Source organism: Lycium ferocissimum, chromosome 4, assembly GCF_029784015.1.
Source record: "Lycium ferocissimum isolate CSIRO_LF1 chromosome 4, AGI_CSIRO_Lferr_CH_V1, whole genome shotgun sequence".
Lineage (NCBI taxonomy): Eukaryota > Viridiplantae > Streptophyta > Magnoliopsida > Solanales > Solanaceae > Lycium > Lycium ferocissimum.
The window spans coordinates 37,559,881-37,575,395 of record NC_081345.1 but is presented as its reverse complement, the minus strand read 5'-3'; the positions used below and the strand labels follow the sequence as shown (position 1 = coordinate 37,575,395).

The 15,515-nt window shown below is 31.3% G+C and overlaps 1 pseudogene; it reads right to left on the bottom strand.

The window, feature by feature from the left end:
- Window positions 1-2,361: 2,361 nt before the first annotated feature.
- Window positions 2,362-10,394, bottom strand: LOC132052721 (fatty acyl-CoA reductase 3-like; annotated as a pseudogene).
- Window positions 10,395-15,515: the final 5,121 nt, after the last annotated feature.

The window sequence follows — 15,515 nt, the reverse complement described above, 5'->3', positions numbered from 1 at the left end:
TTATTTGTTATATGGGACAAAAATTAAAAACCAGCACAAAATTTCTACTTCCACTATATAGAAATGTGAAGAGAGGGATGACCAAGGTTTTCTGTCATTTTACTCAGTCCACATGCCTCCAACAAGCCGCAGGCTATGGGATTTACACATTGCCATGTGTGTGTATGATGACGTTGGAGCAAATAGTCTGCGCCATTTCTGAAAAGCGGGCCCTAAAGGTGGTCCCACTAACATTCAAGAATCAAGACCATTCAATTTCTTTTTCTTTCTTACTAAAAAAAAAAAAAAAAAACTAGCGTGACATCTATTGTAATCTAATTAATTGTTTTATTTTGCCACTTTCAATTAAAGTAAACTACTCTCTCCGGATTAAAAAAAGTGTCCAATTAGTCTTTTTTTGGGTTAAAAAAGTGTTCACTTATTAAATCAAGAAACAATTAACCTTATTTTTTCAAATTTGCCCCTATTAAGTGTATGTGATCAAATCACAATGTCTATTTAATTAGGGGGTAGTTTAGTCAATTTATATTTTTTTTCTTGGAGTGAGTAGTTTCTTAAGGAGTGTGCAAATGGCTAAATGAATTATTATTTTTTAATCCGGAGGGAGTAATAGATTCACTAAAATTGAAAAATAGTATTCTCCGTTTCAATTTAAGGGTTTCCATTTAATTAGGTGCGGAATTTTAAAAAATAAGTTTTTTTTTTAACATCTTATAATATTAAATTAAGGATCATGTAATATACCTAAACTCTCTTTGAATTTTATGGTGTTAAACATGCAATGTAAATTTGAATCAAAGAACCAAATAAGAATGTCATACTAAAAATAAAAATAAGATACTTGAATTGAAACGGAAGGATTAACAAAAAATTTAAATAGAATATGTATTATGAACTAATAAAATTTTAATTTATTTTTCAAACATACCAAATTAAAATTTGATAAACACGTGTCACTTTGGGTCCAATTTATACTGACAATATAATGTTTTTACATTTTAAAACTAATCAAATCAATTTTTCATCTGTTATAATAGATTGCTTGCGTTATTTTTCAAATTAGTTCATAATTCTTAATACTAATATTTTTTCGTCTCAAATAAGAAAGGGAAAGGAATTTCTTTTTATGTAAATTGTCTCTTTTTAAATATTAATGAATTCCATGTAATATTATATTGACAAATTTAAGTTTTCACAAGCTTTTTGGACATAACCAAACATAATACTGTAATATTCTTTTTAACTATTTGGTCCCAGAAATTATTTATTCTAATTAATTTGATACATAACTACAAATCGTAAATGAAAAAAACTTCAGTAAAAGAATTTAAAACTAAATCTAGATAGGATAGTCTAAAAATACGCTTATGATTTGAAATTAAATGTAGTATTTTTCATCATAGTGACTTAAATGAGACAAATACTTTTAATTATGCATCATTTTATCATGAACAAAGAATTGAAAAATAATCATTGTATCATGCTAACATTCTTTTTTTATTATCAGTAAGATAAATTACACGCTTAGTTTTTTTCAAAAATGAGGTACACTCGCTCCTCCGTTATAAATTCAACTATCGAGCAAAAAAAAAATGAAAAGTAAGCTCTTTAGCATAACGATGTATAATAATTCCTCCTTATAAAATTATAATTTCACTTTATGAGCAAGAAATTGAAAGTAATGACCTTTAGGACAATAATGCATAATGGCTCATCCTCATGAATAATAATAATAATAATAATTATTATTATTATTATTATTATTATTATTATTATTATTATTATTATTATTATTATAAATGAAATTTGAACGTTAGATTCATAGTGCTTTATAGTTGTTCAAAAAGAATGTTATCATAAATAACACTAGGCCTAATTCATCTAGCGTGTCCAATTGAGGTTGATCAGGGTAATGCATACAATTAAAATTTACTTATGTAATGAATAATTGAGAATACGTGCAGAAAGATTGTCAAAATTTAAGTTTGAAGTATCTAACAGGAATAAATTATTATGCGTTAAGATGCTCAATTAGAACAAACAGAGATTTGAATGTCTAAATAAAACATGTTGACAAGTTTAAGCGAATTTCGATGTATTAATCCTTAATACTAACAATTCAATACTTGACAAAATTGGAGGATTAAGTTACATTGTTATTTTAATTATTCTAAAGTTTTGGCTAGAACCAACAAAATGTTGGTTAAAATATCTACAAAAATTTGTAAACTTAGATATACATTTTTTCTTTCAATTTTCCTTAAATTGGCAAATTAGCCTAAATTTGCTCAATATTTAATGGATATAAATAGTCATATTGGGCCCGTGCTGGCAGGGGCTCCAAATTATTTAGTAGGGACATAAGTGCCAATGACCCGTTTATTTCTCGTCCAATCCACCCCACTCGGACCATTTAGAGGGTTGCACACTGAATTGGGCTCAGAGGCCCAATGACCTTAGCATATGGCTTAGTTACCTGAATTATTCAAAAACTATAAATCAGGAAAAGTACTCATGGCAATTAACATCATTTTTGGGTGACCTTTTTTCACCTTTACAGCTATTCTGTAAAAAATTATTATAAAACTTATATGATCCCTAGAATAGGTACTTCACAACTCCAGGAATGTGAGTATACATTAAGTAATCTTCCCATTTGATGCAACGCGGGTCAAAATTGAGCACGTCATCCATGTTGATTTCCTTCATTGCCAATCGTAATCTTTCAGTATTAACATCATCGAAGCTGTAAAATATATACTTGACATTAATAATATTGGAGTATTAGTTATATATAACTATAATTGAAGAAAATACACTTGAAAAGAGAGAAAATGTAGAAAAGTTATAACGTATACATACCTTCCATAGAAAAACACGTAGGGTTCGTACAATTCAGATAAACGCATAACCATATGCATCTTTCTTTCCATATACCTATAGGTTTTGTCAAAGCAATGGCATGACACTAGGTTCACAAACTTTAGCATCTGAAGCATTTAAAAATATGGGTTAGCATTATTGTTGCAATTGTAGCTTTAAAAAAGCCTAAATGTTCATTACACTCTGAAAGGGTCAATTTCGTCCACGTTCTAGTTAGAGATTATCATGTATGCATTATTCATATTGCATTACACAGAAAATTGCATATATAATTAAGGTACTAGTAAAGAAGAAAGTGTCAACTGTCAAGGTGAAAAAAGTAATATGAAAAAGGTACCTTTAATAGTGGCACATAATGAGTTGAAATGTGTTTCCTAAAGCTAGCCATGCTGCTAAATGAACGCATAGGAGCCCTCACTTTGATAGTTTTCCCATCTTTGTTAACCCATGGATTTTGCATGAAGTAGTGAAACGAGAACAACATTATATCTGAAATTTTTAGAGGATCTCTTGAAGAAGAGCTGATATGATAAACAACTACTTCTTGAGAATGTTGATTTCCATGTGCTAAAGCTGCTGCAAGAATTGAGTTCACCACCATATCACCCTAATCTGTAAAATAAGAAAAAGGAAGAAAGAAAATAATCAAAACCAAATTCTTGTGGTGCGATGGTAGGGCAACCCTCAATTAATGAGGACGTTTAGTCCCTAAGGGGTGTATTTGATGCTCATGGCGGAATGTTGGTCAAGGAGATGGACTAATGCGCCTACGCTTTAGCAGTTTAAAAAAAAAATGCGATGACACATTATAAAAATTATATTCCACACCGTAATTGGGGAGGAAAATTTGATGTTATATATGAAAAAGTACAAATTTATATAGTAAGCGCACTTTTGAATTCAATGTGGTGTGCGCAATCTTCACTGGCTCCTCTCCTCTCCCCGTTCTTTGGTCACTCAAATTCCCAAGTTCATGGTTAGACTAAGACGAATTTTACTATTAGAGTAACCCCACATTCATCTCATGCACATTGTGCCTCAAATGTTGTCTATCTATAAAATAATTTGCGGCTAATTAAATACATAGACAATCCTCTAAAGTTGTTAGTACAATTTTTTATTTAGATACTTCAACTGAGTCTGTTATTTATAAGACACTTAACCAATGTTTAAATTTTGTCTATTGAACACCTGATGTAAGAAATAAGGCATTGGGGGGCGGGGGGGGGGGGTTACGGTGTGTTGAGAAGATCACGAGGAATTTTTAGGAGCTATTTATATATTTCACCTTTTTTAATTGTATAATTTTGTGATAATGCTGTGGGTATAGACACGACAAATTTTAAGTATCTAGTCAGCTAGTTGAGAATAATAGCATCGTGCTAGTAAAGTTTAAATTATAGAATTAGAAAAATCACTTACCACATCAAGTTTTGAGTCAGGATCACCATAGAAGAAATTCAATATACCTTTTCCATAAGCCAAAATAAATGAATCCACCGTTCTGTTATTAGAAAATAATATGAGTAAGAGACGAAGATACAATGATACATTACCTAAATTATATAATGGCAGTTTATTACGGCAATCATTGGTTAGTGCTTATTCGCCAAGAAAGGGAACTTTAATCCCCTGAAGTGAACGATAATGAATATCGTAACAGAAGATTCAAAATGTTACATAATTTTTGTGTTTGTAATAATACTTTTTAGATACATTTAAGTAATAGAGAATTTTGAGGTTTAAATATGAAAGTCAAATTTGTGTAACAAAAAAATATTGACCTATAGACTTAGTTAGTGACCAGTAATATCATAGTGACCAGTAATATCATATATATGAAAGACTAAACTGTTAAAGAGAACATACTTTAAGTTACATAAATATGCTTCAACATGACCTATGCTCACCAACCTAGTCCGCCAGATGGGTGAGTTGGGCTAAGAATTTTTAACCCATTTTAGACCCGTGGCTATAAAATCCTTCAGCCTCCTGAGACTGGATCTGGTTGGCTCTTGAGGGCAAAAATTATAATAATTAATTAATTAATTTCAAACAAAAAGTATATCAATAAAGAAGATGAAGGAAAACTAAAGATGGTTTCTTGACTAGTGAAGGGCTTAGCTTATTGGAAACCCTTTCGACGGGCTTGATCAGTTGGTTGACTGAGCTGAGCTATTGAATTGGGCTGGGCTGAACCAACACGTTTTGATGACTCTAATCCTCATGGCCGAACTTAATTATTTTTCATGAGACTTTCTCGATAAAGGATAGCGACATGTCTCTAATCTTGGACATATGTTTGGTCTTTTACTATATTAAAGTGTGCGATCAACTCATATTCTCATTTGAAAACTTAAGATGATAGAAAGAGTACATTTTAATTTGCGTAATTATGTAATCAATAAGCTAAAACAAACAGTAATACTATGTCTACCAGTATTCGCCATTACCTCACTCCTTCAATCCATCCAGGAAACGGCTCCTTGTAGGTGCTAGTTATAATCGTTGGACGTATGATAACAACTTGTAGATTTTCCTTCAAATGTCGCAAAAGCATCTCTCCCATTGCTTTTGTGAAGGTATATGTGTTTTGCCACCCATGTAATCTTGCCCTAGTTAAGGACCACATATTTCAGTTAAATTTTATCCAGACGTTGTGAATTGACGAGAATAATAAACTTTAGAATTTGTTTCACCAAGGGATAAAAAGTAAATTTATCTCATATGCTATATATCATCATGAGCATCTTGTAATAACCTTTGAATGATAAGTTCTTTCATGGCTGTTGTTATTTCCTTTGATGTCGCATTTAGAGCTTCAAGTTCCTTAAATTTGTTTGCTATCACATCTCTTTCCACATCCATATCCAAATAAGAGATTTTGTTGAGAGTCTCACCCATAAGGAATGGTTTTTCTAATAAAACTCATTTTCCTTTGTCGCAAACATAAGCTATAGAAAGAAGAGTTCAAGTTTTATACACCGACGATATAAGAAATATGTATACAAGCAAATCACCAATAAAGTAATTATATGTAAATAATGATAATATGTATTGATTATTAACTTAACTAAAATTAGTAATTAACCTACTAAGTACACTGATTATACAAAAAATCTTTAGAGTGTCATATAACTACCTCAAATCCAAAAAAGAAAAACACAATTCACCTTTGAGACAACCTCATCAAATGTTGGATCTACATTGTATCACACCGCAGCAATGCCCATTTATCTCCTGTGGAGGAGTTTGGTTTCAAACAAACTAATAGTTATAAGTGATTTTTTTAAAAGCAATATTGTATTTCATTGAAATAGTTTTTCTATTTTGTTATTTCTTTTATTTCTTTGTGACCAAGTACTTGAATAATAAATTGATTATAAAAATGTGATTAACTATACATATTAAGAAGTTATAATAACACAAATAAACTTTAAATAAAATATATAATGATTCTATTAAATATATTTAATGTCATTTTTAAAAAATTTACTTTTAAACACCTATTTTGTTAAGCCGCCCTGATTAGCAGATTAAAATTAAAATGTAAGCAAATTGATAGCTATCAACTCACCGGTAGATACGTGAAGAAGCATTGTCAATTTTGCACAACTCTTGGCAAATCTGAGGACATTCATGGCACCAACCACGTTTACATTCATTGCAACATCATATCTATTCAAAGAGAATGTAACTGTGTAATTAGAGGGAAAAGAATAAAAGAAATTGCAAGAATATATTTCCAATTTCATATCAGTACCTCTCATAAAAGTTGGTCGTTGCAGCTGAGTTTATTATTATATCTATTTCTTTGCACATTTCCTCTCTTAACTCGGAGTTTCTAATTCCCATATTCTCGTATGAAATGTCACCTGAAATTGCAAACACCTTCTCCTCCACGAGAGAGCAAAGGTTTACACTCATCTTTTCCCTTATAACGTTGAATAATTCAGACTTCATGACCTGTGTGAATTAGGAGTGTCAGATGAGTATGACCTGTGTAATTTAGGAGAGTCAAATGAGAAAGTTGGGTTGAATATATATGGCGGATCAAAATGAGCTAAGTTAATAAATAGACGGGTTACTTGAGTTCAGATGATGAGTTGCATCAAAATGAGCTAAATAATGGGTCATAACCCAATCCCTCTATTGGAAATAATAATTCAAAGTTGTTGGAAATCAAATTTGATTAGGATTTGGTATTTTAATTCATGTCTAGCTAGGATTTATTGTCAAATTAGTATAGGAATGATTTTTCCTGTTTTGAGTAAAATAGATTTCATACTATTATAAATAAGGGTGTTACTAGCTATTTTTATAACAAGAGAGAATAAGAGATATTTTAGAGATTCATAAAATTTATCAATAAAATATTTTCCTTCACCTTCCCAACTCTTATCAAGTTTTAGAGCCCGTTTGGATTGGCTTATAAGTTGCTTATAAGCTATTTTCAAATTTTTTTTGAAATTGTTTGTCCTACCAAATTTAAAGTCATTTTGTGTTTAAAATAAGCTCAAAAAAATAATTTAGCCCCATTTGATTTAAATTTATCTAAAAACATAAGGAAAACAAAGGTTTCAAAAAATAAGTTAGACTACCCCAACTTATTTTTTTTAGCTTATAAGCTGCAAACAGCTTATAGGCATAAGCCCATCCAAACAGGCTCTTAATCTTTGTTAGTAATCTTATAGTAATTTGTTTAGTTTGTAAACCAAGCTAAGAAAGCTTTTTTCTCTTTATTAGGCTATAATCTATATATAAAATACCCAACTACTCCTTCCGTCCCATATTAGTTGTCCATATTACTAAAACTATCCGTCCCGAATACTTGTCCATTTATAAAATCAAGATGGAATTAATTAAATTTTTTCTATTTTGACCTTAACATTTATTGTTTTTCAAAGTAACCAATACTAATTAGAGTGCAATTTATTGGAGAGAGATAAGGATAATATAGTAAAAGTGCACTTTCATATATAATTTCTTTAAAGGGTGTAAAGGAGAAAGTGGACAAGGTATATAGAACGGAAGGAGTAAAAAAAAGTTGACACATTTCTCTATTTAAAAATTATTTACATACTCCCTTCGTCCATGTTACTTGGCCACATTACTAAAAATATATGTCCCAAATTACTTGTTCATTTACAAAACCAAGATAAAATTAATTAAATCTTTTCCATCTTACCCTTAGTATTAAATGGGCTTGAAAATACTCAATATTGATTAGAATGTATTTATTGGAGAGATAGGGATAAGGTAGTAAAGTACATCTTTTATTTATGATTTCTTACGGGATTTAGTGCAAAAGGGAAAGTGGCCAAGTAATATGGGACGAAGGGACTAATTTATTCACAGGGCCGAATCCGAGACTCTATGGTTAAGAATGAAGGGATTTTGTCCATTCCACCGCAATATTTGGGAGTAATCCCTTTTTAGGTTGCTCAAACTCTAATGTCTACTCCTTAGCCTAAAAGTACTAGGGGTATGTGTTTTATGAGTCCGGAGCCTAAATGGCATAAATTTGCCACAGAAAAACCAAAAGGGGTTGCCCTTTCCACAATAAACCAAAAGGGGTTTATCGTGGAGGGGGCAACGTTTTACACAAAAAAAATTTGTCAGATCGGAATTATTAAAAAAAAAAAAAAAAAAATTGTCAAGCAAAACGTTGGCTGGCCAACGTTTTACAAAATCAGATTTTGCAAAAACGTTGGTCACCCAACATTTTACAAACTATTTTTTTTTTTTTTTTTTTTTTTTAAAGATGAGGTACCTTTTGATTTTTCCCTTTTAAAATTTCAGTGAAGCTTTTTTTTTATTCAAACATACACCACAAGTCATATAATAATTAACTCAAATAAATATTCTAACTCTAACCTTTCATACAATAATTTAAAATGTGTTTGCTAATATGTGAACATAAAAAAAAAATACTAAAAATATAAGTTAAATAAACGTCACATATTATCTGAATAGTAAATGTTAAATAAAGATTTTTTTGTTTTTTTGTTTGTTTTTGTTTATGAAGATGAGGTACCTTTTGATTTTTTCCTTTTAAAATTTCAGTGAAGCTTTTTTTTTAATTCAAACATACACCACAAGTCATATAATAATTAACTCAAACAAATATTCTAACTCTAACCTTTCATAAAATAATTAAAAATGCGTTTTCTAATATGTGAATATAAAAAAAAATACTAAAAATAGAAGTTAAATAAACGTCACACATTATCGGAATAGTAAATGTTAAATTAAATACGTAATTAAACACCATAAGACATATTATATATTTATTATAATAAAGACAACAACATATTCTTGAAGATTGCATAGCGAAACAACGATCGTACAACTTAAAAAAACATAAAAACCAACAAGAACAACAACTACCGATTACGTAAAAAGCGTGCAACCAAACATGTCATAACAAGAATATTTGTTTGAGTTAATTATTATATGACTTGTGGTGACTAACGTTTTTGCAAAATCTTATTTTGTAAAACGTTGGCCAGCCAACGTTTTGCTTGACAATTTTTTTTTTTATTATTTTTTTATAATTCCGATCTGACAAATTTTTTTTGTGTAAAACGTTGCCCCCTCCACGATAAACCCCTTTTGGTTTATTGTGGAAAGGGCAACCCTTTTGTTTTTTTTGTGGCAAATTTATGCCATTTAGGCTCCGGACTCTGTGTTTTATTATAAATGCGCGCATGATCATTGGCAACACAATCTTAAGCTCAGTTAGAATTCTTTTCAAATTTAATGACATTGACTTCCAAAACACATTTAAATTAAGGATTAATCTGGTCCTTACCTCATCAGTGAAGCGTTCTCTAGCGGAGTTGTTGTCCGAAGCTCTTATCAGAAGATAGAGCTTTTTCAAATTTGGTTGAACACGAAGTATCTTCTCCACAAGTACTACATACATTATAAAAACAAATGCAAATTTGTCAAATTGTTTACCAAGGAACTAGGGCTACAGGAATTAGGAATCAATATAATTTGGTACTCCCTCCGTTCCAAAATACTTGTCACGTACTGTTTTCCTGAGAGTCAAAATATATGAACTTTGACCATCATATTAAGATGTATTTTTTCACTTTATTGATATGAGAAGAATTACAACTTATAATAATTTTCGAATAGTTTTTGAACATATAAATTTTAATTTAAAAACTAATCTACTTCAATTTAGCTTCAAAGACTAATCAAAATATCAAATTAACATGCAAGCTGGTCCGGACACTAGAATTATTCAAAAAAAAAAAATCAAATTGACTCTTGGAAAGAGTATATATGAATATATAGAAGAGAGAGAGAGAGTGTGTACGCTTTGCGAGGAAACCGGTGGCACCCGTAATGAGAAGAGTCTTGCCTTGGAGGAACTGGTGTATTGTACGTGATTCCATTGAGGAGAGCAACGCGCAGGTAAGTTTCTTGCTAAATTCAGGCAAATAAAAATATAAAAATGTAAGTGCTACTTGTTATTGATATGGATGCATGCACACATGTACTGATGTAGCAATATATATAGAAGATTTACTAACTGATCTTTCAAATCGAATATATTTATTTCTCATTATTTTATGGTTTTTGTGTGGTTCGTTTTAGTGACAACATTTGTGAGCCGGCAATTTTAATTAATTCCTTCAATGCTATCGTATCTATACTGTCTATCTTCTACCCTATCTTCTCATATTGATATGGATGCGTGTACACACATGTCGTATTAATTTGAATGCCTACTATTAATTGGGCTATCGGACTAACAGGTAAGGTGAGTTTGATTTTTCCTCTGTTACCACACAGTATTTATATCAATATTAGTATAACAGTAAGTGAAATGTATTTCTGACACACATTTCTTACTTAAGCATAGTTAAGAGATATACATGTTTTTGCTTTAATTTCTAACTGCTAAAATTAATTTACATAATCTCATATAGACATCAAGTGCAGATAAGTATTTATTAAGGGTAAATAATAATTCTTTGCAATTGATGTTAATCAAAAGTAATGAATATAAAACACGTGTCTTTCATACACACATTGTTCTTAAGGGGTCATTTGGTAGGTAGTCAAAATTATCCCGGGATTATAATCCCGTGACTAATTTATCCCATATATTGGGATTATTTTATACCATCTAAAAGATGGTATAAAATAATCCCAGTATAAGTGGGATAAGAAGGGATATCCTATCTCTTGGGATGGGATGCATTTTATACCTTGTTTGGTACAAGGTATAAATTTATCCCAGGATAAATTTATACTTTCTGCCAAACATGGTACAAAAAATTAGTGTTGGGATGTCCCAACTTATACCATGCACCAAACTACCCCTTAAGTGTATAAGTTAATGTTAGATCGCTTTGGCGTATACATCGTGAGAACAAGAATTTTCTCACATTAGCTTGTTGTACTCATTGATAAGTAAATTCGGGAAACTTAACTTTCTATTATTGGAACTAATCTGGATAAAGAGTAAAAATCAACGGAAAAGGGTCAAAAATGTTCTTGAGTATTAGAAATGGTTCACAAATATACTTCTTCCACCTACTGGATCAAATTTGTCCCTCCTTCTACCTATCGGATAAAAACGTCTTAAACGTATTAGAAATGACTTAAAAATGCACGTATTCCACAGGCTTAAAATTACCCTCCATTAACGGCATATTATATGATACTTAATTCAATTTTAATTAGACAGGTGGTCTTAACCGGTTCACATAAAATTCTAACCCAACCCGAAAAAGCCGACTCATTTATGACTCAACCCAACACAAAACTGTTTTACCTAACGCAGCTAAATACTAATAAAATCATTTTTTCACCTCCCGTTTTCAATGATAAAATTTGTTACGGAGAAATCAACCAAGATGATCTAGCAAATGTGGTAGCATAAACTATAAGGGGAATCTCTTGCGTTTTGTTACCCCCTTCCTCTGTATCAAATTTATTTGTAAATTAAATGACTCCCCAAGGACCAGTATCCTCCGTAGAGTCCATCAAACTAAAATCATCTTTTATATAATATTTCATTGTCTGTAAAAGAAAAAGAAAAAATATAAAGAGAAGCATATCATATGGGTTAGATTAATTATGAGTAACCAAAGTAGCTCGAGATCCATTCTTCATGGAATTTGAATGTTCATTTAAGCCTCCCAATAATTGAGACAACTATGCCTAAGTTGGTAGATGAATATTTTATTGCTCAGCTGTGCTAATTTAAAACAATTTTATTTTGGGTTGAGTGATAGATGACGGGATGAGTCGGATATTTTTGGGTTGGATCAGAATTTTATGTGGATCAATAAATAAATGTCATGTGTTTAATTAAAATTTAATCAAATGTCATATAATTATGCCATTAATAAAACAGCAATTTTAATTCTGCAAATAACGTTAAGGGCATTTTTGATCCAATAGGTAGAAGGAGGGGCAAATTTGATTCAATAAGTGGAAGGAGAACATTTTTAAGCTATTTCTAATAAGTTAAAGATATTTTTGATTTTTTTTTGAAAAATCAAAAAGCAAAGGAGGATATTTAGTGATATTTAGTAGTACTAATATCACCATCTAGTCTAGTCTAGGTAAAGAGTTGCTTAGCTTGCTTAGCTTGGCCTAAGAAACGTAAACACTGCGCCAAACCTGGACTACTGGATTAATAATAAAGTGAATACGCGCCTTCCCAATTTATTGGACCTATAAGGTCACCAAAATTGATTTCCTTATTTCTATATCATATAGAAATTTTAGTCGGAACAAGTCACTCCTTCTGAATGTAACCTTCTGTTTGAACTTGTCAGTTTTTTGTAACTTAAACATCTTAACCAAGGATATAATCTATGGAACACTTAATATTTGTGTGAAATATTTCTATTGAACATAATACGTTGGTATGACACAATACATGATACACAGCTGAACTATACGCGAATTGACTAATCTCTGCTAACATGGATCGATAAAGGAACTCTCAATTCTTTATCTCTCTCACTATCTTTTCCCCTCTCAATTACTTCATCGCTTTGCCGTGTTCAAACACTGCTGCTTCTCCTCTCTTTTTTTCTTTTTGGTCATATATACTCCTATACTGTGTTTTTGAGGGGTTTCTTTTTCGTTCATTTTCATATTCTTTTATCTTCTTATGGTACTGTAAGTTATGCTCTGTGAATGAAAGATGTGCTGAGGTTAGATAGTGGAATTTGTTGGTGGTTGAAGGATATATAAAAGCTAAAAAAGAGGGTACGGTGGAGGAACTTACTGAGTTGTTATGAGTTTTTAAATTGGCCAAATACACAAGTGACCCTTAAACTTATCATGATTTTTCATTTTAGCACCTTAACTACGACTTGTTCCTATTAGACCCTCCTACTTAATTCAACGTGTGTCAATTAAACACCACTCTTGCAATAAGTCAAAAAAAAAAAAGAAAAAAAAAAAAAGGAGTGTACGTGTACTACACATGCAGATTATGTGGATATCCACAAATTAAATGTAGCCCACATGGAATTTATGCCCAAATAATATAATTAAAAACGTTTTGACTGAAAACAAAATAGAAATTCGATTTTTACATATATTCCCAGTCCTACCCACCCCTACATCCGGTCGATTCCATTTTCCTCAAACACCTCTCCCCCGGTTTCCTTCGCCATGTCCGTCCCCTTTCCATATACAAGGAAATTTTGCTTTTCGGGAACACAATATGGAAACGATACAACTTTTCTCTGTACTCCGAAAATTGTCAAGATATTTAGGCCTCCATATGGAAGGAAAGGGATGAAGTTTTAGGTGAGAAAAGCTCAATTAATTGATTATGTCGACGATTCTTAAAGTAGAACTCTGGATTATATCAATCAAGATGTTATGGGACTTTCATGAACCAAATGATGATTGAAACATGTGAGAAATTTTCATTTTTAGTCAATTTTTTATTCCAAACAGTGGGTGTTTGAGAGTGGATTGGTGAGTCTCGAGGAAAGTGGTGTGAAGATTAGTTATTATAGCAAAAAGGAGTATATGTATGGGAGCTTATAAAAGATGAGTAAGTAAAGATTATATGGTGGAAAGAAAGAATTTGTGCAGTGAATTGGCGTTTGTGGCTCGATGAAGGAGAAGATGGTGGGGATAGAAAAATGTGATTTTTAAAGGAAAAAACAAATTTGAATCTATTCACGTGCTTAAGACATGTTTAGAACACATTTTTTGCTAAGTCATCATTTTGTGTTTAATTGACACAATTTGAATTAAGTTGAAGGTCTAACAGGAACAAGTCGTAGTTAAGGTGCTAAAATGAAAAATCATGACAAGTTTAAGGGCCCATTTATGTATTCGGCCTTTTAAATTTTATATTTGACCCTTTGAGATTTTGTTTTGGCCAAACTCACGACAACCCGTTGTGGCCGTCAAAATTTTTCACTAGACATCTCAACAAAATCATGTTCCATTTAGACATTTGAGGTAGGACCCGCCTGTTTCATTTAAACACTTTTCGCTTGATAAGTTGCATGATTTTCACACAAAATAGGCACATGGAAAGGCTAAAAAAATAGATTTTATTTTTTCTTAATTCTTTTTATTTACTCCTCCTTCTTTCTTTTCATCTTTATCCTTTTGCTCTTTCTTCTCCGCTTAATATTCTATCCTTAACAAACCTTCCACCGTTGTTATCTTGCTCCACCAGAAAAAATGTAGACCACTACCATTCTCTGAAAATATTGTATAAAATTAAAATAAAAAATGAATTTTAAGTTTAAAAAAATCAGCAAAAAAAGAAAAAAAATCACCCATCCTTGTTTGTCTTCTTCTCCAGCGACCACCCCTCACCCCTACCCACACACGCACACACACTCTTCGTATTCTTCTCCAACGACCCCCCAACCTCATCTTCTTCCCTACCGACCCCTTCCTCCTTTTTGAAAATTTTAGCCTAAAAAAGAAAACAAATCTGAAAGTTTTAATAGTTCGCTGGAATTTTTTTGGGCAAAAGCTAATCATTTTCCGTCGAAAAGTATGGAGTTTGTTTAGAATTTTTTTTAATTTTTGCTGATTTTTTTTCCTCATAATTCATTGTTAACTATTATTTCGGACCCAAATGCCACAAGTAATCAGTGAATTAACTACTTTGCCACGTCATCGGCGAGTGTGTTACACACTCTTTACATAGTTGAGTGAGTCAGCGAAAAGTGTCTAAATGATATAGTCGGGCTCTATCTCAGGTCTCTAAATAAAATAAGGTTTAATTGAGGTATTCAAGTGAAAAATCTTGACGTGAGGGAGTTCACTTTTACTCGTCTACATTGGACTTTTTACGGCACGTTTAAGAAATAATAAATGAAGTGCATAATTTACCAATGTGCCCATATTAATTGGTGCATATTTTTACTGGATTTCAAAAATGATTTGAAGTGAGTAATTAATACTATGGGTAAAACAGAAAAAATAAATTATCTTATCTTGATATGCTAAAAGTGACAAGTTAAAGTGGAAAACTATTGTTAGATATTGGATAAGTAAAAGTGAATGGAGTGAGTAATAATAATGTCTTACAAAGTCTATTTGAGTCCCAAATGGCCACTGCTTTAGAGCCCGTTTGGATTGGCTTATAAGTTGCTTATAAGCTATTT